At 40.9% G+C, this 23,099-nt stretch overlaps 1 pseudogene; it reads left to right on the forward strand.

Moving 5' to 3' along the window:
- The first annotated feature begins 504 nt into the window (after positions 1-504).
- Positions 505-2,957, forward strand: LOC149146173 (uncharacterized; annotated as a pseudogene).
- Positions 2,958-23,099: the final 20,142 nt, after the last annotated feature.

Raw genomic sequence — 23,099 nt, forward strand, 5'->3', positions numbered from 1 at the left:
TCATGTTTTACCTAATCATCCATAAAATCTTGAGAAAGTTGCAAACAAAAAGCATATTTTGCCACCTCAGAAGCAGGAGTATCTCAACGCAATTTATGAAACTCCACTATAGCAGCTTGAGAAGGGATGCGTCCAGATTCCGTACGCATAATTGAAACGTGGATAGTGTTTGAGATTTATCGAAGACACTCTGGCCGTTATCTTGTTATTATTGATGAAAGCATCTTCTATGTTTATGGGATTTGTTTCTACTTCAATTCAATCCTAATGAACAAACCTTATTTATGGATCTTTCTTATTTATTTACAACTAGGAGAAAGCTTATGAGGAATAGCGAAGATGGGGTTTTAGGAAAAGAGCTGCACAACACAGGGTGACCAGACACGACTGTGGAAATTGAACAATCATCCTCAAGTACAGATGAACATGAAAAGAGATCTGTTTGTGATCAGAACAAACAGATAATGCATGCAAGATAATGCATGCAAGCACTACAGATAATGCATGCAAGCACAGGCTTTTCCTGTCAAGCTTACAGATAATGCAGGTAAGCACAGGCTTTTCCTGTGGTTGCATGCTTTTTCCTGTGGTTGCATGCTTTATCAGTTTGTTCTGATAAAAAGCAGATCCCTTTTCATGTTTATTTTTACTTGAGGATGATTGTTCAATTTCCACAGTGGTGTCTGGGCACCCTGTGTTGTGCAGCTCTTTTCCTAAAACCCCATCTTCGCTATTCCCCATAAACTTTCTCCTAGTTGTACATAAGAAAATACCGTAATGTGGGTTTCTTCATTGGGATTGAATTGAAGCAGAAAGAAATCCCCGAAGATTCACAAACACACAAGATGCTTTCATCAGTCATTCATATCCAAGGCTCAAGCAGCTATCAGTGCCTTATTGGTATTTAAACTGTCACTTTTATGATCTGAAAATTCTCCTTTCAAGAGCTTTCAGTATTTTTGTATTGAGCTTCTTCTCCTTTTTATCTGTTAGAACATAATCATTTGAATTCCTGCAGTTCCTTTTCTTTCCCATGTTACATTTTCTCTTATAGGATGATACCACTGTATACATTTATGCATTTTAAGGCAATTTTGGCAGGGCTTGAGCTAGCGAATTCGGGTTTTAAAATTTTTTGCAGGCCTGCAGAGAATTATGTTGCCCTAAACGTATTGTAAGTTTACAAGTCCATGTTCGTGGACACTTAATTAGAAAGTAGTCCACGAGAACTTTGCATTGTGTGTGAGCAATTGTCAGATTGCAACCTCTGGTTCATCCTCCTCGAGTGCGATCGTCAGAAGAAGGATCCGCTATTCAAAACAAGCTTGAATACATACGACAGCAGAATGGTTCAAAAGGAAGTGGCCTGGTAATAATATATAACCACTGTGTTTTGACTTGAACTAGGAAAACATTTTCATCAGCTTGTATGTGACTGTTTAAAACTTGTATGGCATGTCGTACTCATTCTTATTTAATGTTTGGCAGATTCTTTTGGACAGTTTTAGGAGAAAAATGGTTCAAAGGCTTCAATGAGCAATGATAGTTTTCTGTCAGGAAAGCTGTTCTCAAAATGGATTTGCTAATCAAGTAAATCTGCAACTCGAGTATCTGAACCAATACCATGAAGCCTAACATGCAAAAAAAAAGTAGTAATGCATCGCATTGCTATTTAATTCTACCTTTTTCTTTGTCTTTTTCAAGCTTTTAGAAACTGTACCAAACACAGATTCTCTATGTTTGGAGTATGATCCAGACCACTGCAATTCTGGATCAAAATGGTTGAAACGTTGGATGGCTGCTTCTACTTGGGAGTCTGGTTGTCAGTTCAAGCAAATAATACTGCAAAGTGCTTAAATAAAAGTGAGCATGCACACATCCTAGGAGCCAGAACTGAAAATCCAGGGCATATCTTGATAAATGAGTCAAATTCAATGTTAGACCCTGTTCTTCAAACCAGCGTTCAGCTTGACAAAGGGATCCGATTCCACATCAACACCTGATTCTGTTTCAGATCAGCGCCATAGCATAAAAAGGCTGTTAAATTCATTGCTGGATTTTCTTCCAGAACGGCAGAGCGAACAGTTGAAACAAGTGTCAACTTTGGTTTTGACTAAGCACAATGTTGAAGCTGTGGATTGCGTGAAACAAACAATAAGAAGGGTTTTGACTAAGAACAACGTTGAAGCTGTGGACTGCATGGTAGCTTGAGAAATATGGAATCTTCAAATTATGATTCTATTTCTAATGACTCAAGCATCTTGCTAAAAAATACGCCATGTCCAACTCTGGAGTCTGTTCCCAGCGAGTGTAACACTCCACCTGATGATCCTTAGCTTAACTTATGAATAATAACAAATACAACAATGAATTCTCTTTCTAATCAGCCCAAGCTTGAAGGTGAGAACCGCATTTGTGATTAAAGAAAGGCATCAAAGTCCACTTTTGATTCTGTTGCATGTCAGATTGAACATGTAGTTGAATAATCCATGCATTTGAGAAGGGTGTCAGATTTAACATTGGATTCTGTTTCAGGGCAGCCCAGCTTGGAGATGAGCGATGACTCAAGTTCAAAAATGAATTTTTGGATCGATCAAAGGATGAAGATAAAAAAAAATTATTGTGACTTGAGCAAGGCGTCTAGCACAAAAGGGATTCTGTTTTGGGTGAGCGTAGGATTGAAGCTGAGAACCCCCAATCAAGACCCCCAAATCTAACTTGAGTATTGTTTCAAATCCAGTACAGAATTTTGTACCGGGTCAGGCTAAGGTCAATGTTAAAGTTCCAATGGTAACCTAGAGAAGGTTTGGAATGTGGCATTTGGTTCTGCTTCAGTTTAGCCACGAAATGCATCGAGTTCCAGAAGACAAAGTACATTTGTATTTAAAAAATGATTCACAAGGAAATCCATGTCTTGCAAACTACATGACTGCCACCGTCTTTAGTGACAGTTTCTTGCAAACTCTTTTCCAGCTTCTAATGAAATCATTTTCTTCATGAAAACCTTTTCCAGCTTCTAATGGAATCATTTTCTTCATGAAAACCATGGTTTACAGTCAAGTTTGTTATATTTGGGTTAATTTGAATTCATATTTGCGCTTTGCAAATTTTAATTTAATCATAAATAATTACTAGGTTGGTTATATTTGTGTTTATTTGAATTCATATTGGTTTTTTTTGAAAATTTTACTTTAATCATAAATAATTATTAAGGGGATGGTAAGTACAAAATATTTTTAATAGTTATACAAAACAAAGGTTTAGAGTTATCTCCAAAATATTTATGCTCATTCTTTTTCTTTAAATTAAATTGATTAACTAAAAAAGAATGTCAGATCAGCAAGGGGCGTTCACAGTGAGTTATAGGTTTTTTTAGCATGTGGTATTGATAAACCATGATATTGGCCATGGTACTGTAACAAAGTCTATTTATAGATTAAGAATCTTCATAGTAAAGTTGAGTAAATCTCCATGGAAAGAACCTTGATCCATGTTTTTACAAATTTATATATGTTTAACTTATATATTAACCAACCTAGATCCATCTTAACTCCAGATTTATCAAGCACCAAGAGGGGACCACTTTTGGAGTGAAAAAAGATTTGATCCCACTCCATCTGGGTAAATTCAGGGTTAAGAAGGATTTAGGTAAGTATTATATACATTTCACATATCTATATATAAAAGTAATCTCATTCTTATTTTATTAAAACCTTGAATTAATCTCTATGAAATATCCATGATATTATTTTAATAGTATAGGTTTAGATATGTAGGTTTATATGGTAGAAGGTTTAGATAAGTCTCACTGTTTTTCTTTTAGGTTTAATTTAAAAAATAATAAAAAATAAGTTAAAATAAAATATTTATAAAATATTTTGATTGTGAAATGAGTTATGGTTTTTGGGCATGTGGTATTTGATAAGCGATGGTATTGGTCCATGGTATTGTAACAAAACCTATTTACAAGTTAATAATGTCTATGGTAAAATGAGGGTGAATATCAATGGTTAAGAATTTGTTATATTGTAAGTTGTAAGTATTAAGTTTTTATGTGCTTATTAATTAAATTTAATATGGTTACAAAATCATTATCAGTTCTTGCAATGTAGGACTAACAATTTGTTTACCCATTGACCATTGTTAGTTAAGTAGTGACCAATGCAACTTATCACGTTTAACTTAGGGAAAAAAAAAATAGTTTTTCAATATTATTAAATTTTTTTTTTTTCAAGCATTTAATTGGGCTATAACTTGAAGGTCTTATTGTAGCCTTTGCTAGAAAAAACCACCACAGATCTACATGGTGGGAAGGAGCACAAAAAGAACACTACACTGTCATTAAAGAAGAATATTCTAGAGAAAACTCTGAGTCACAAGAAATCAAGGAAGAAGGAAACAACTCTCAAAGCAAGCAAGGAGAAAGCCCGCCCCAACAAATCAACAGTTATGAGGATTTGAATACCGCAGAAAATAAATCTTCATTTAACAGCAAAGCAGATCTCCTAAACCAAACTTCTTCTTCGACTATAGATCGCGAAGCTAAGACACCAATGTCCCAAGAACCAGAAGAGATGAAGGAGATGCAAGACAAAGGAAGTTGGAAGACCGTAGAGAAAAGAAAGAAAGCTACAACGCCAATCTCGCCAAGAAAGACGAGGAGCCAGACAAGTAAAAATTAAGAAAATTGTAGGTTTGATAGACCAATTTAGTCTCAGTGGACGTTAACCATCATCATCATCATCATAATGTCGTGTGGATATTTTATGTCATAGTTTATGGATATGCTTCCAATATTCATGATTTTTAGATATTTATGTAATGATTTTTTAATTCAAAAATAAAACCTTGAAAAAAGTTCATACTCATATAAATAACATATTTACCAAAAAAAAATATTCTTAATTTTATTAATAAAAACAAAATTACAATATAACAAATTGAATATTATTATTTTGATTACTTTAATAAAAGCAAAATTACAATATAAAAAATTGAATATTATTATTTTGATTACTTTTAACTTTGTATTATTAATTGAGCATCTTTACACTAATTTACAGGCATTACATCATCTTTCATAATCCAAGGGATAAGTAGAGTGCTCAAATTCAAAGTGTTTAAAAGTGCTTGAAACCTATACCAGAGCGTAGATCTCGACGACCTGAATCCAATGCAACTTGAATTGCTCAAAATCGATATCGTATGCTCCTGATATCACACTCTAATTGTTTTCCCAAATAGGGAAAAAAATTGTAGATTGGTTGCAGAACTGCTAACTAGGCAGTCTATAGGATGACTGGGCAAGATGATTGTACATTTTGGACCAATGAAAGGTTGACAAGTGTCCTATGCTGATTGATTTAGATTTGGTTGATTTTTATTGGTGGTTGAGTTTTTGAGTTGGTCCAATGGGGGAATGCCATGTGGCACCCAGGGGTTCATTAAAAATTTGTTATCAATCAAACTGCGTTCGGGAGAGTCAAATACACGACCTCCAAACCAACAGTGCACATGGTAGTTCTTACAAGGTATAGTGGAAAATTTTTATGTAAAGTTTATGCGAATTGTATTTAGGGGATGGGGTTGAGGCTAAGCCCTGGTCCTCGGTCACCCCATGCTGATAGGACTGCAGGAGGGGGAGCCAAGGGCGGGCTTAAACCTGGCCCACGATTCTGGCACCAATGTTAAACAACCACCAAACCACAATGTTATACCTCACAGCCAACAGATTTGAGGGCAGAAAAATGGGGACCAACCTCGATCACATTGCACTATGTAACCATAATAGTCACTCGGTGGAAGTTGTTGAAATGGGCATGGAAATTTTGGGGACCAGCCTTGGTCACACGCTGTCATATAACCACACGTCTCCACCGAAGAGCGCTTGGTGCAAAACTTGAATTTCAAGCACGTAATTTTGGGGATAACCCCTAGTTTTGTGCCATACATGGAACCAACCACTGTAGGCCCAAGGGATATGCCGACAGGGGCAGGCGGTTAACGCTATCCCTCAGTCGCATGGCCCCATGTGGCCCTGGTTTTCAGCCCAAGGCCTTACTGAGAAATTTAACTAAGCGCCATTTTGCACTAATTTTCGGTGTGAATCTCGCCAGTGTCGGGCGAAATTGTCGCTCAGTGCACCCTGGAAAGGCGGAATTCGTAGGATGGTTAGCAGTCTAGTGCAGTTTGTAGAGCGGTTAGCAGAGGAAAGTTTAGGAGAGCATAACTTCTTTAGTTTGTGGACAAATTGAGCCCAACAAAAGGCCAACTAGGGGTTTTTTACTGTTTTAAAGCCATTGGAGACATAATATTTACATTATGAGCACTGTAAATCCATGTAAATACAAATTTTAGAACTTAATGAAAGATGCCAAACATTGGAAGCTAGACCAAGAGATGTAGCCCAAGAGAGGGGTGAACTCTATCATTTTTTTTATGTGTTATATTGTCTCTGTTATTGTTGTTAACTAAGTTTAAAAATTAGTATTTTATGTTTTTTGTAAAGTGATCCATTACCCAAAATACATAATTTTTTACTTGTAATTTTCCATCACCTTAAAGTTTACATTACATATCATTTTGGTATCAGAGCTCAAGGTTATTTTGAAGGTTTGATTTTGTTTACAAGTGTTTTCTGATTCTTACAAGGTTGAAGCTTAAAAGAGGAGAAGGAGAACTTGTGGAGCTAAGGCCTTCAATTATTTGAAGGAGAACACATACACCTCAAGCTTCAATAGTCATGGAACATGAATAAGGTCTTGAAGGGATGTCTGAAGATGAAAGAACTTTCAGAAAATATTTCTTTGAGATGTCTGAAATGGTGAAAGTTCTTTATGAGGAGAGGAACTCAAGGTTGTATGGAGAGAGATCAAAAAATCCAAAAGGAGATGGAGGGAAAGAAGACAAGCCTCTAAAAGGGAATGGTGACAAACCACCACCTTCACCTCCATCATCCTCATCTTCTTCTATTTCTTCAACACTTTCACAAACACCTCCAAATTCTCCAAAGAGACGTGGTAAAAGTCCTTTGTTAAAGCTTGACATAAAGTTTGAATTGCCTATGTACATTGGAGAGGTAAATGTTGAGAAATTAGATAATTGGGTTTGTCAGATTGAAGTGTATTGCAGGATACAAAGAATCAAGGATGATGAGACCAAAATTCAACTTGCTTCTCTTAGGTTGGAAGGTGCAACACTTATTTGGTGGGAGACCAATACTCAAGAGGACATTAAGAAACATGGTAAGGTTTTATCCTCTTGGAATCATTTTGTTGTTGCAATAAGAAGACAATTTTATCCATTAGCATAAATGCAAAAAGCTATCACAATTTGGAAAAACTTTAGGCAAGCTAAGGGTCAAAATGTGCAAAGCTATACTCAAGAAGTTAAGAAAAGAGCTTTGATTTTGGGTATAGATTTATCCTCTCAAGACTTTTTACTCAAGTACATTGGAGGATTGCATAGTTCTTTGAGACACACAATTCTCATGTTTAACCCTACAAAACTAGATGAAGTTTGTGTACAAACAACTTATAAGCAAGAGGGAAGAATGTTACTCAAGAGGGTAGAAAAAAGCCATTCAAGAGTGGAGACAAAGGAAAGGGGAAATTCAAAGGAAAATGGAAGAAGAATGCTTCAGTCAAGAAAGAGGGAGAAAATCTCACATGTAAACATTATTTAAAAGAAGGCCATGATGAAGAGCATTGTTGGAAACTTCATCCTGAAATGAGACCAAAAAAGTTTAACAACAAAGGGAAACAAAATAATATTGCAACTACACAACATTATTTAGGATCCGATTCTGGGGATGAAACAAATATCACAACCATGGGATTTAAAGGTAAGGACTCTATTGCAAGTACTAGTTCTTCAAATAGCCTTAAGGAAACTCAACACGAAAAAGAAAGAACAGAGCTTTTCCACATTAGAGTCATTTCAAAACATACCAAGATAGATACATTGTTTGATAGTGGATCACAAGCAAACCTTATTTTAGAAGACATTGTTAAGAAATTGAATTTGGAAACCACTCCTCATCCTAAACATTATCCTTTAGGTTGGTGTTATTACACTTGACATTTGTGGTATTGTTTTGGGAAGCCCATGTCTATATGATAGGAGAGTCATATTTCATCGCCATGAGAACAAATATCACTTGTTTAAAGATGGCATTTAGTTACACATTGTTAGAGCACATAGCAAGAAGTTAAATTTATCACCTGTGAATGTTGGACAAATGAAGAGGCTTGTTAATGCTAGTAAGAAATTTGTATTCTTGATGATAAAACCAAAAGAGAATGTTGAAAATGAAGCCTTCCAAGGTTGTGATGCAAGATTAAAATCTGATTTTTATGAGGTTGTTAACACCAATGCTGAGATGTTTCAGGAACACAAAGGATTTCCTCCTAAAAGAGGAACCCAACATGAGATCCAATTGCAGTAAGATAATCCTCTTCCAAACATTGACATGTATAAGATGTCAGTTATGGAGAATGCGGAAATCAAGAGACAAATCCAATAGTTGTTTGATAAAGGGGTCATCAGACCAAGCACATTGCCATGCGGGTCACCAATTTTTTTAGTACCAAAGAAAGATGATACATGATGTGTGTGGATTTCAGAGCCTTGAAAAAGATTATAGTAAAGAATCATTACCCTCTTCCTCGAATTGATGATTTACTTGATCAATTGAAATATGTTGTGTATTTCACTAAGTTGGACTTGAGAAGTGGTTATCATCAGATTAGGATTGCTGAAGGAGGCATATGGAAGACAAATTTCAGAACAAAGCAAGGTTTGTTTGAATGGTTCGTTATGACTTTTGGGATTTGTAATGCTCCTGCAACATTCATGAGAGTTATGAATGATGTTTTAAGGCCTTTTCTTGATGATTTTGTGATTTTCTATGTTAGGGTCCCACCCTAACCCCCTTATTTATGTCATGGGATCACGTCATAGTCAAGAGTCAATAAAGCCCATATTAATATTTGTAAGTGGTTAACCCGCAATTAATGACGGGACCACAGTTAGTTGCAAATGGGTCGTAGTATTAGATAGATGGTATTAATAAAACCCACGGTATTGGCCCGTGGTATTGCATGTATGAGTCATATATAAAGGATAGAGACTCCCCGCGAGGAGTATCGTGTCTTATTTTGTAATCGAGCTCTGCTCTATTGGAGGTTGCCCCCTCGAAGAGGCAAGTGAACATTACTCTCTGAATAATAAAATCATTGCTATTCTATGTTCTGGGTATCTTTTCTTTGCATATTCTGTATTGGGTATCATTTTTGCAGGTTAAGAGCATAACAAGTGGTATCATAGCACTTTCCAGGGCCGGTGGGATCGCCAATTCTTAGCAATTTTTTTTTGTGGCTAGAGACGTGTTCCGGCGTCTTTAAACCACGGGATCTGTCATTGAGCGCATAAACCTGCGGATTTGGGGAGGCATGCACGCAAGAAATACAAGAGGTGGTCACGTCTGTTGGACTCCCTTGTAACCCCTGTGGGTACCCCTTCGAGTAGTAGCGCATTAGACAGAACCGCGCACGGACTGTTTTCCACGTACCCTCTGGGTATATCGGAAGCCCCTAGGCTCCCTTGAAACCTCACCATAGATAAACCGTCGGCTGTCTTGTGGCTACAATACACCGAGAACAACACTCGGAGAGATTACTCGCCCGTACGATAGGGTAGTCGGGTTGTACGGCTAAGGGTACGGTCGATCCTCCTTAGTTAGAGCCCTGAAACATTGGGCCGAGTACTACTGCCAGACCCTTATGTATATTGCGATCTGTAGCACCTGACACTCCTCAAGACCATAGTTCCCTTTTCTCTCGGGGGATCGCACATCATCTATTCCAGATCCGCTGGTGCAAAGGGGTGCAGAAGCAGCCGACATCAGTCCCGTAGTCTCGAGTTCGCAGATCAGTCATTCCGATCTATTAGAGCCAGCCGATCCGCATTCAGATCTCTCAGATCCACCAGATCGGAGTTGTTGTGAAGGGTTCCTATACCGAGGTATAATTTTCGCAGGAAGTTTGGCCGCATTGACATTTTGAGGATTTGGCGACTGCAGTATTGATCAGGAAGGAGTAAAACTCCGTTAGGAGTTTTCAAAAAAAAAAAAAAGTCTGAGATCTTCCCGGGCGCTTATTTGTGATCTAGCCCATCAGAATCAGGACGACGAGCTGAGCACGGTGGTACCATTCAATTATTAGTGAAAATTTTTTTGGCGGTCCCAATTTTTCATCAGGTTGGTGTATGGTAGAAACTAGAGCTCAAGCAATGGCCAATGAAAAACTGGACAAACTTGACGAATCCATCCAATCCATCAATAGGCAGCTTACCGGACTATCTCTCCAGGTCCAACAATTACTCCCGAAGGACAAGGAGCCAGCCCACGAGGAGGCGTATAATGACAATGAATACAATGAGGGTGAGTCTAGCCACTCTCCTCACGTCTGGCACACCCACCCACCACCCAGTCAGCGACCTCCCAAGTTGGATATGCATAAATTTAACGGTTCTCACCCGTCCGCATGGATAGCACAAATGGAGCAGTATTTCAAACTGAATCGTATCTTAGATGATGCGACTAAGCTTATGTTGGGGAGCATGTACTTGGACAATGAACGGTGGCAATGGTGGGAATGGCATCAACGTTGCAATGGACCTTTTAAGATGTGGACCCAATTTACCAAAGCTCTTCGAGACCGCTTTGAACAGGAGGACTCTTTTTTGGGTCGTCTTACTAAGCTCCGACAGATAGGTACCGTGGATGAATATATTACAGCTTTTGAAGCCTTAGCCTTCCGCACTTGGGGTCTCTCAAATGATTTCTACACGGAATGTTTTATCAGTGGTCTTAAAGAAGCCATCAAAGCTCAAGTCTTACTGCACCACCCTCCCACTTGGACAGAGGCTTGCAAGGTAGCCCGTAACGTGGAACGTGCATTAGCAGCCCAATACAGTCGCCCAAATTTCCCCACTAAAGGTCGTCTCCCACAGGCTCACAACACGACTCAAACACTTAAGGTCCAAAAGGTGTCACCGGCTGAAATGGCCGAAAGAAGGAAGCAAGGACTATGTTACTACTGTGATGAAAAATACTCCCCAGGTCATAAATGCAAGGAGCCCAAATTTTTTCAAATAGATGCCACTGACTACAGCTCAATAGAGGAAGATCCACCACTTGAGGAACATGAGGCGCTAGAAGAAGACAACCCAAAGGAGAATGTCTCTGATGAACCAGTTATTTCGCTGCATGCGTTGGCAGGGATTTCTTCCCCTCAAACTCTCAAAATCAGGGGTTTTCTTAAACATCGCCCAGTAGTAGTCTTGATTGATAGTGGAAGTACCCATAATTTCATCCATCAAAAAATCGCAGAAGTAGTGCATTGTTTTGTAAGAGCAGTTTCTAACTTCCAAGTCCAAATTGCGGATGGGGGCACAATGAAATGTGAAGGCCGCTGTGAAAATGTCAAACTTCAAATGGGGGATTATCAGTTGAAAACCCACATGTTTTCCATACACATGGGGGGTTGCGACATTGTCCTCGGCGCTGAATTGTTCCGCACGCTTGGGCCAATCACAATGGATTTTTAGGAATTATATATGAGTTTTAAGCAAAACAACTACACACATACCCTCTGTGGACTCCAGGCGGGAGCCCCCTCTATCATCAGCTCGCATCGGATGGAAAAATTGTTAAAAAAGGGCAATCATGGAGTGGTAGCTCAATTTAATGCCATCCAGGTCGTTGAAACCAAGTCTCTGCCAATTCATCCTGAGATGCAACATATTTTAAATAACCATCTGCCGGTCTTTGACAAGCCTCATGAGCTTCCACCCTCGCGAGGGGAACATGATCATAGCATCACCTTGTTTCTAGGGGCCCAACCCCCAAATGTGCGGCCATACAGATATCCGTTCACCCAAAAGAATGAAATAGAAAAAATCATCAAGGAACTTTTGGAAGCAGGTGTCATTCGTCCCAGTATTAGTCCTTATTCATCCCCAGTGGTCATGGTACTCAAGAAAGATGGGGAGTGGCGGATGTGTCCCGACTTCAGGGCCCTCAATAAGTTGACAGTCAAAGATAAATTTCCCATTCCGGTGGTTGACGATCTGCTGGACGAACTCAATGGGGCTCAATTCTTCACTAAGCTGGATCTTCGCTCAGGCTACCACCAAATTCGCATGAAGGAAGTCGACATTCCCAAGACTGCTTTCCGAACTCATGAAGGCCATTATGAGTTCCTGGTCATGCCATTTGGTCTTTGTAATGCCCCCTCTACTTTTCAGAGCCTTATGAATCACATTCTCAAACCATATCTCAGGAAATTTGTCCTTGTCTTCTTCGATGACATCCTCATCTATAGTGGCACTTGGGCTGCACATCTTCAGCATGTAGATCTACTCTTACACCTACTCCGCAAGCATAAATTATTTGTCAAGATGTCCAAGTGTGCGTTTGGCATGGAAGAAGTTGAGTATTTGGGCCACATTGTGGGGCGTGAAGGTGTCAAGGTGGACCCCAAAAAGATCCAGGCAATGCAAGAATGGCCGCAACCTAAGACTTTGAAGAGCTTGAGAGGATTTTTGGGTCTCACCGGCTATTATCGTAAATTTGTCCACAACTATGGCCGCACAGCGAAGCCCCTCACTCAAATCCTAAAGAAAAATTCCTTCTTCTGGAATGAGGAAGCACAACAGGCATTTACCGCTCTAAAAAACGCCATGTGTTCCACTCCAGTCTTAGCACTACCTGACTTCACCAAATCCTTTGTCATTGAATGTGATGCTTGGGGACCGGTATTGGGGCGGTATTAATGTAGGAAGGGCGACCTTTGGCCTTCATAAGCCAACAACTAAGTGGGAGGAATTTGGGCCAATCTACCTACGAAAAAGAAATGATGGCCATCTTACATGCCGTCGAGACCTGGCAACCTTACTTATTGGGGCGACGTTTCCAAATCCGCACAGATCATCACAGTCTTAAATATTTTTTGGAGCAACGCCTATCCTCCCCACAACAAAATAAATGGCTCGCCAAAATGTTGGGATATGATTATGAGATCATTTACAAGAAAGGGAAAGACAATAGTGTAGCAGATGCATTATCTCGCCAATTTGAGGAAGAAAGTACTCTGCTAGCAATTTCCCTCCCTATTCCAGAATGGATTGAAGAGGCTCGCAAGGAATGGTTTTCACACCCCGGGCTATCACAACTTATTTCTCAATTGCAGGTAGATCCAAATTCCACCAAGGGCTACTCGTGGCAGGATGATATTCTTCGCTACAAGGACAGAGTCGTAATATCCCCAACATCCACCCTCAAAGGTCGCATTTTGGCAGAATTGCACTCATCGCCCATTGCAGGACATTCGGGCTTTCAGAAGACGTATGCTCGCACCAGAAGATCATTTTTTTGGACAGGCATGAAAAAGGACATCCTTACTTTTGTAGCAGAATGCGATGTCTGTCAACGCCACAAAGGGGAAACAGTCAACACACCAGGCACATTACAACCATTGCCCATTCCGACATCCATTTGGACGGAAGTTTCTATGGATTTCATTACAGGTCTTCCAAAGTCCGGGAACAAGTCAGTCATCATGGTGGTTGTGGACCGACTATCGAAGTATGCTCATTTCTGTGCACTACCCCACCCATTTACACCAACTTTGGTCGCTCAATATTTCATGGATCAGATTTTCAAATTGCATGGCATGCCCACTTCTATTGTGTCCGATCGCGACCCGATCTTCACCAATAATTTTTGGCAGGAACTCTTCGGGATACAAGGCACTCAACTAAAACTCAGTACTTCCTATCATCCGCAAACGGATGGTCAAACTGAAGCCGTCAACAAATGTCTAGAAACCTACCTTAGGTGTTTCACTTCAGAAAAGCAACACCTTTGAGTACAGTGGTTACCTCTGGCTGAATGGTGGTATAACACCAACTATCATGCCACCACCAAAATGACTCCCTATGAAGCAGTATATGGTCAACTTCCGCCTTCCCCTACTTCTTATCTCAAGGGGTGCTCCAAAGTACAAGTAGTGGATCAACTCCTACAACACCGCGCAACCATGCTCGCCCATCTTAGAGAGAATCTTCATCAAGCTCAGAACCGCATGAAGCAACAGGTAGACCAGCATCGTTCATAGCGCCAATTTCAAGAAGGGGATCAGGTATTTTTGAGGCTGCAACCATATAAGCAAACATCACTCAAAGACAAGGGTTGTCAGAAGCTGTCTCCAAAATTCTACGGACCATACCAAGTACTTCATCGCATTGGAGAAGTGGCTTACAAGTTGGCTTTGCCACCTACTGCAAAAATCCATCCAGTTTTCCATGTATCGTGCCTCAAGAAAGTGATCGGGAACAATTGCCGAGTTCAAACCAGTCTACCTGAATTGGATGAAGAAGGGTCAATCTGGCTTCAACCCGTACAGGTTTTAGACACAAGAAACAAACACCTGCGCGGCCGCATGATTAAGGAAGTCCTTATCAAATGGAAAGACACCTCTCTGGAAGATGCAACTTGGGAACCAGCCACTATTCTTCAGCAGTTTCCGCAGCTTCAGCCTTGAGGACAAGGCTAGTCTTAAGGGGGAGGGCATGTTAGGGTCCCACCCTAACCCCCTTATTTATGTCATGGGAGTCAAGAGTCAATAAAGCCCATATTAATATTTGTAAGTGGTTAACCCGCAATTAATGATGGGACCACAGTTAGTTGCAAATGGGCTGTAGTATTAGATAGATGGTATTAATAAAACCCACGGTATTGGCCCGTGGTATTGCATGTATGAGTCATATATAAAGGATAGAGACTCCCTGCGAGGAGTATCGTGTCTTATTTTGTAATCGAGCTCTGCTCTATTGGAGGTTGCCCCCTCGAAGAGGCAAGTGAACATTACTCTTTGAATAATAAAATCATTGCTATTCTGTGTTCTGGGTATCTTTTCTTCGCATATTCTGTATTGGGTATCATTTTTGCAGGTTAAGAGCATAACATTCTACTTAGATGACATATTGATATTCAACAAACCCGTGAAGAACATTTCAGGCATGTTAGGCAAGTCTTAGATGCCTTGAATAAAGAAAATTTGTTTTTAAAAGATGTCTAAATGTGAATTTGGAAAGACCTCATTGGTGTATTTGGGACATATTGTTGGACGGGGTGAATTGAAGATAGATCCCTCAAAGGTCAAAGTCATTTTAGGTTGGCCTAAGCCCAATAATGTAACTAAGGTTAGAAGATCTTTGGGAGCAACTCAATATTGGAGAAAGTTCATTTCTAAATTTTCTTCAATTGCAGCCCCATTACATACCTTGACAATTGTGAAGCAAGTTTTTCAGTGGGGAGACAAGCAGTAGAAATCCTTCGATGCATTGAAGGAAAGAATCAACACAAATCCAATTCTTTCACTTCTTGATTTAAGACAACCATTTGAGATACAAACAGATGCAAGTGACTATGCCATGGGAGTGGTCTTGATGCAACATGGTAAGCCCATATGTTACCATTCTGAAAATTTTAATGGTGCAGTAGTTAAATATCCTACATATGATAAGGAATTGTATGCATTGGTGCAAAGTGTGAAAAAGTGGAAACATTATTTGATGGGAAAGGAAACTATCATTCTGTTGTAGTGGCTACAACCACCTTCCAAAATTTTGCTTTAGCCTCGTTTTGGAGCCTCCCTACCAACCTTTCACAACACCTTGTCTTGCTTCGTCAAGTACATAAGATTTACTGTTTTCTTGCACAAAGGTAGCATGTCGATCACAACTTGATGCATTCCCCTCACAGGTTGTTTACCCGGACTTGGTTCAGTTGCAGGTTGAGCAACTTCCCCAAGAAATTGCGCATTTCTAGAGGGAAACCACCCTTCCCTCTAGAAATTGCGCAATCCTGTCTGGCAGCCTGCTGGGCTCCAAAATTACACAATTCTGCTAGTCAGCACTCCCAGTGAAAATTACACAATTTTCCCCAGCAGAGCTTCTCAGCCCAAAATTTATGCAAATATGGGTAGCAGTCAGCTGCTCTGCCCAGAAATTGCACAAGTATCCTAGGTAGCCAGCCCAACTCCCAACCAGAAATGCACATTTTCCTCAAGCAATTGAGGAACTTCATGCATGAGCAGTCCGGTTGACCAGTTCCACCTGGGACCAAGGAAACTTGACTTGCATGCATAGCTTTCCTTTTCCCAGAATAATAAAAGGAAACGTGCAAAAGGAATCCCATGATTCATGGAGCTATTTTTAGTAGTTGGAGGTTAGATGCAAAGTTGTTTTAGAAAATTTCCTCCAAGTGTCGCTTTTTCCTAGATTTGTGGCATGCGCATCATCAGCCCAAACTTATTTATTTGACGCATTAGATATCATTATTTCACATTGATATTGGATCTCTGACATCCCACGACACATCCAGGACTCTTCGACACATCCGGCTCAGCTATTCACGAGTAAGTAGCCTCAACTTGTCTTTTTCAACATTTCTGTCACTTTTTGTGTATTCGCTTGTGTGAGTGTTGTTTGCTTGATTTATTTAAACACTTGCTATCGTTTACATGTATACTAGCTTGTCCTAGCTCTGTTTCAGTTTTTGTTGCTATCTCACTATTGTTGCATGCATGAAACTGTTGTGCACGAATGGTCGCCGATTCGGTGAGTCGCTTCACCCACATACATGTTGATTTGTTTGTTGAATATTTCATTCATGTTTGCATGCATTCCCAATCACTTCTACTATCACTTAGTGTCACCATGCATTCACTGTCATATCCTCTTTCAGTTGTCCGTCGGCGAGTCGGGCCAACCTCAGCCTGGACTCTGCCTTCTCTGAGACATCATTGCACAATCTGGGGAAGGAAGGATTTGTCTTCCTCTCCAGAAATGCACATTTATGCCCATCACTGTCCTCCAGGAATGTTTTGTGCATTTCTAAGGGACAGTGATTGTTGGCCCAGAAAATTGTGCAATGCAGTCCTTGAGCCTGGAGTCACTCCCAGCTGGAATTGTGAACTGCATAATCCCAGCAGCCAACAGCCAGTTTGGATTTCACATTGTGCAAGTCCAGCAGCCAGTCTTTCCTCCCAGACAACCCAGACTGCCTTTTGCTCAGTTCTGATAGCCATCCTCCCCGAAGAAATTGCGCAATCTTGCCCATCAATTTCCCAGGTATGTGCTGTGTCATTCCCTGAATTTTCTTTGTTTTTCGCTAACAGATTTCTTGCCATGCATGTTGCTTGTCTCCATATCTTCAGGTGTTCATCCGTATCAATGGCTTCCAAGAGAAAAAGATCATATGACACTGACAGAAATGCAACTGGAGCAGTAGTTGAGTGAGTGTCCTCTAGTCTCCCAAACTATGAAGATATAAAGTTGTATCTAGACAAGGACATCAAATTGAAGTGGAAAGAGGTCAATGAAACATTTGAAAACACTTTTGGGGAAGACCTTGAAGATCGTCAGGTGTATGTGAACATTCACAAGTCCGGCTTGTACTGGATTGCATGTAGATATCCCGTGTTCCCATGCGCGGACATGATACACTGGATCGTCTCTCACACTGATCTTGAGATGATGACCTTGAGCAGTGGCAGTGGGACAAATCTTGTGACCTTCTGGGCATGAGATTATGATGAGATGTGTCAGATGTCAGATTCAGTGATTGTCATGAAGACTCCATTCAACTTACCCAACAACAGTGCTAACTCCAGAGACATTCTGAAGAACTGGGTAAAGGAGCTAGCTCGATTCAGGTTGACACCCAACCAGATCTACAAGAAAAATATACTGAGGAAGGCATACCAATACTTGGTCATATTTGCATGTCGACTGTATGGCCAAGCAAGCATGGAAACCTTCCCACAGAGTTGGGTGGTTGCACTAGACCAACTGGCTAGAGAAGGAAAACCATGTAACTGGTTCGACATATTGGCTCATCAGCTGAAGGAACAAGTAATGAAGGCTCGACAGTCACCCAAGGTATGCATGCAGAGATTTACATGTTTGCCTACATCTTAGATGTAGTTTGTGCCCGACAGGAGTTACCGGGCTTGGAGTGGGCATGGTTTCCGGCGGAGACTGCTGTGAACACATATTTCAAGTTGTTGTCTGAATGTAGCTTCAGAGGAGTAATCACATGGTTGTCCAATCATTTTGTCACCCATAGTGTACAAGATGATATTTGAACAGGATCCACCCTACATGTCAAAGGAAGCAATGAAGGCATTGATAGGCAGTGCAGATTGGTATGCCTTATCATCCAACACTTTCATCTGAATGTTCAGTGCGAAGAAGCCCCCACATGTTCTTCTGAAGTTTGTCTTGGACGTACTTATCATGCAGGAAGTAGCATATCACATCTCGACAGGATTGACGACTAGACTGCATCGGAAGAATAAGGCACCTTAAACTTCTCTTTCGTTGCAGATTGGGTTATATGAGATCCAGAGTATCAAGTACGTAGATGTCGAAGAAAAATAGATGAAGAAGTACCCACTTGACCTCCGAAGCTACAACCCGTATGACCCACATTGCATTGTGAAGGATCACTGCACAAGAGTTTAGTTCAACTATATCCACGGGGCATTTCATTGGGCCTAGGAGGACCCATGGAGATATTGCTGTAGTTTCTCTAGACCCAATGAATAGGGCAGCTTCATTATGGAGTGGTTAGCGAAGCAATATGAAGCAGCATCATGGAGAGCACCAAAAAAACTAGTCGCAGCAGTGACAATAGAGGCAAGCATACCAGTGCGTGATAAAGGGAAGAGGAAGATTTCCGATCACATGGAGGAGGAGAAAAGCTGCAATTTTCGAGCAGATCCAGTTGTAGACCAAGCACCTAAGGATATAGAGGCAAAGATGCACCAATGTGATAAAAGAATTACACGAAGGCAGAGGGATAAGAAGAGAATGGAAGAAGCAGAGAAGGAGTTGCATGAGCCAAGGGAGAAACTCCGAAAGGAACAAGAGCTACGCAAATAGGAGAGGGAAGCACAGCAACAATAGATACAACAGGGGGCGCAACATGTGCAAACAGATGAAGCAACTCTCATACAAGTAGTTGATTCATCTAAACAACTGGAATCGAGTGAACATGGTGAACCATCACAGGTGCGAGACTTTTCTCATGAGATAGAACAAGCACTCCAATAGTTTGATGCATATATGGAGTAGCAGGAGTTGGAACAGGACATTGACCTCATGCCTCACCACAAAGAGGTTGACTCACCCACTTCAATGCATCCAGATGATGAGAAAGTCTTGAATGACCAAGGAGGCACTGAGATCCTTGGTGATCAATTGGAAGAAGAGATGCACAACATCTCGTTCAACGAATCCCAACATAGAGTTGTGCAGTCTCGCAGAGTGTTAACTCCAGAGGATCATACGTCTCCTGCACAAGTTGAGGAATGAGTGATCATGACTGATGTGTGCAAACATCCAACTACCTTAGCCGATGCAACCAGAGTGTATGCTGAAGCCACTAGCTCAAGTGTTCACTTCCTAATAGTTGAGAATGTGTGAATGGCAAAGGAACTACAAATGGCCAAGCAAGGAGGAGACTTGGTGACAATGTCCACCTGAACTAAATTGAAGAAGGAAATATTGGATGAAGTATTGTACCTTGACACAGTTATTCGAGCATTGTGCTCCAAGTTTGGTACTGTGCACAAGGCAATCGTCCATCTCAACGGATGGTAGCAATGATGTGCTAGAAGAGCATGTATCTTGATGAACGTGCATGCTACTGTTGATGACATGCAAACATGGACGATGAAGTATAGGGGAGCCTCACTTCACTTGCCTAAGATGATGAGGGCCAATGCAGTCAAGCTGAAAGCACGTATCTGGAGTCAGATCCGGAACTATGATGATCTCCCGCAACTCATCACTAGCATACAGACTTCCCATGCATGAGTATTCAAGAGTTTGGATGTTGCGGTGTGCACACATGCGATCCCATCAATCGGGATTCTCACCCAGGTGAAGACAAAGAAGCAGGTCCGACTAGAGCTTGACTCGTACTTTGACAAGTTGATGTGCATTGCCACCAGCCCAGACTTGCCTATCAGTGCAGACATCATGCACAAGTATGTAGCTGGTCCGGCCACATTGAAGACAATGATGCACATGCTTTCAGACGAGTTGGACAGAGGAGCCCGAGTAGTGTACCTGGATGCTATGGAGGCAAGAGTTAGGTTTTAGATGGATGTCACTGCGGAACAGACGGACACCATCGAGGACTATAGATCTTGGAATCAATAAGTTACTATTGATCAACATGAGGATGTTGAGGAGTTGGACTTCCATGGTTGTCTAAGTCAGAGTGATGTCTAGCTTGGCTTGCTCAAGTCATTTTGTTCACATCGGTACTTGTGCGTTGTAATGTTAAGTCATGTCAAGTGTAATTCAAGTGTCAATAGTTGGATGTAATAGTCATAGAGTAGGTGAAGAGTCATGAGGGTAGTTGAACGGTTACAAAGGGGAATGTCAAGGGTCACCCCATCCTTTGCTATAAATATTCCCTCATAACTCATTATATAGGATTTCGGTCAGCCAAGCTTCCAATAAGGCTATCTTGGAGAGAGATTGGATAGTATTGTAACACGCCTTGGCTTCTCCACTGCATGGAGCTAGTAAATCTCTTTGGAGGAGCAAGTGGATGTGGCTGTAATGTTCCACTGCTAGGGCTAGCGGGTGTACATGGATGTATTTTATGACTGGAACTTACACTTCTTTATATAATAAGAGCTAACACGTTTCATGCATATGTTGTATTGTATTCCAGCTGTCTTGTTTACTCTAAATGGCATATGTATTTGATTTCTTATGCACACATGTATGGATTGTTTTGTATGAGCATGTACGAATCTTTCTGAAATGTGTTGATTGGTTTAACCATCACTTTGTATTGCTAGTTGACTTGTTTTCCAGCTTGTGATGCATCTTCGCTTGTGTGTTCCCTTCCCATCCGAGTACTATTACAGGTTGCCAAGGGGCGCACTCTTCTCAACCCACCAGTGTTAGAACCTCTCATGCACCTTCCTTGACTCACTATAGTGGTCACACCCTTGATACTAACAGAGTTATCTTGCTTTTCTTTGCGAAATCGCGGTCAATGCATTACCATATGACCCACTACCCGGACTCCTACACCAAACGATATGAAGTCTAATTTGGATTTCTTACCGAGGAGATCGCCTTGACATGTTGGTGGGTCCAGCATCGTCAACATTTTTGGTGCTGGAAGGTGGGCTAGATGACAAGCTATGTCCTCTCATCTAGTTTTGAACCTTTACATACCTTTCATGGATTCTTGCACTCTTCTCCCTCCGCAATGTTTTTCAAATCATGAAGATGTCTCCATCATGAGGGAGTTTTTTGATCTCTTATCCACTTACACATATGATGGTGAAGGCGAAATGGCCTGGCCTGAGTACTTACATGACTTTATTTCCATGCTTCATGAGGAAGATGTGTGTTCTGACGAACAAGCCAGCGTGTTTCTTGCACACACACTTCGCGAATCTCCATGTCAATGGCTGCTTAACCTACCAACTAACATCGTGCACTCACTTGAGCACTTCTGTGATATCATTGAAGACACTTTCTATCATTTTGATCCATACTATCTTGACCAAATTTTTTTACAACAACAGAAGGCTCCGCGTGAATCGGTTATAGATTTTCGGTAGCGCTGTCGTGACTTGCAGTTTCAATCTCCGAGTATCCAGATGAAATTTTCCTATCTTTGGCATTGGTTCAAGTATTGCCTTAAGAAATTTTCCCGTCCCAAGAAGAAGCTTGAGATGAAGCCTTGCTCAACATTCTTCACTGAGGGAGCTGCACAATCTCATGTTGATGCAGTCACTGTCTCGACTAACTGTCTGCCTTCCCCTCATTCAACAACTCCACCATTGTTGAGTGATGTTGAGGATCATGGTCGCACAACTGTTCATATTTTATATCCTCCCAACATCATCTCACTCAATTTTCGTGCAAATTTGGTTGTGATTCCTTCGAGTTCACATATGCATTATGTTCTATGACCTTCTTCTTCGCACTCAGGTGTTCCTCCGGATGATATTGTCTTGTGTTCATCCATTCTAGACTCTTCACTTGTTGTGAACGAGGGACAAGCCACTGATGGAGTTGGTTTTGCACAACCAACATGCGCTATCATTCATGAAGAGTACGAGTGGGAGATTAAGCATCAACACTCGGTGAAGGATGACTCCCTTCCGTCTAAGCCCCCTTCGTCCTTTCCTAACATATTTGGTGAACCTGGCATCCATGATTTCGCATGTGTGTCTTCATCCATGGATGCACCCATTTTTGATCACTCGCAGGAATCGACGGATGTTGGTCCATCATTCGATCATGGAGAGGATAAGTTATTCGTTGAAAATCCACTTGATCTTTCATCTGTCTTTTCCGAAAACACAGAGGATGAGCTTTTCATCTACCTCTCTATTTGATTCATCTGATCATGAGGATGTCGATGAAATCATTGATTTTTCTGATTGTGGTGGTCATGATCCATTTGTTTCCATATTTGATCACGATCATGACTCTATCATGGTTGATCTTTCGAAGCCACCGGTTTATAATGATTTATCTAATGAAGAAGTTGAAACACCCAAGACTATCGAGGCACTTCAGCCCAAGCTGATGGTTATGTCAGGCCCTCGCTCTCTTGGGGTTAGCCTCACTTCCAATCATGAAACTATTCAATCACCCAAGGCTCCTCATCACTCATTTTTATGCATTGAAGATCCATATCGCATACAAACCACACTTCCTCCACTCGAACTGCACGATCCTATCGCTCATGCATTGGAGGAATCCTACATTGTAAGCACTCATTCGTGACGCAAGTTGTCTCTATTTCTTTTTTTTCTTGCATGTCACAGTCAAGAGCATGCTTATGCTTCAAATTTGCACATAGTGTCACACAACACCATGATAAGTCCACGGACTGCTTGTCATGCACTTGCACTCACTTACATCTTGTGGGCATTTTGAAACACAAAGTGTGGTTGTCTTCATTGTTATATCTTTCTTGC

This window comes from Pinus tabuliformis, chromosome X (assembly GCF_031772625.1).
Source record: "Pinus tabuliformis cultivar Carrire ecotype Pingquan chromosome X, CPIR1, whole genome shotgun sequence".
Classification (NCBI taxonomy): domain Eukaryota; kingdom Viridiplantae; phylum Streptophyta; class Pinopsida; order Pinales; family Pinaceae; genus Pinus; species Pinus tabuliformis.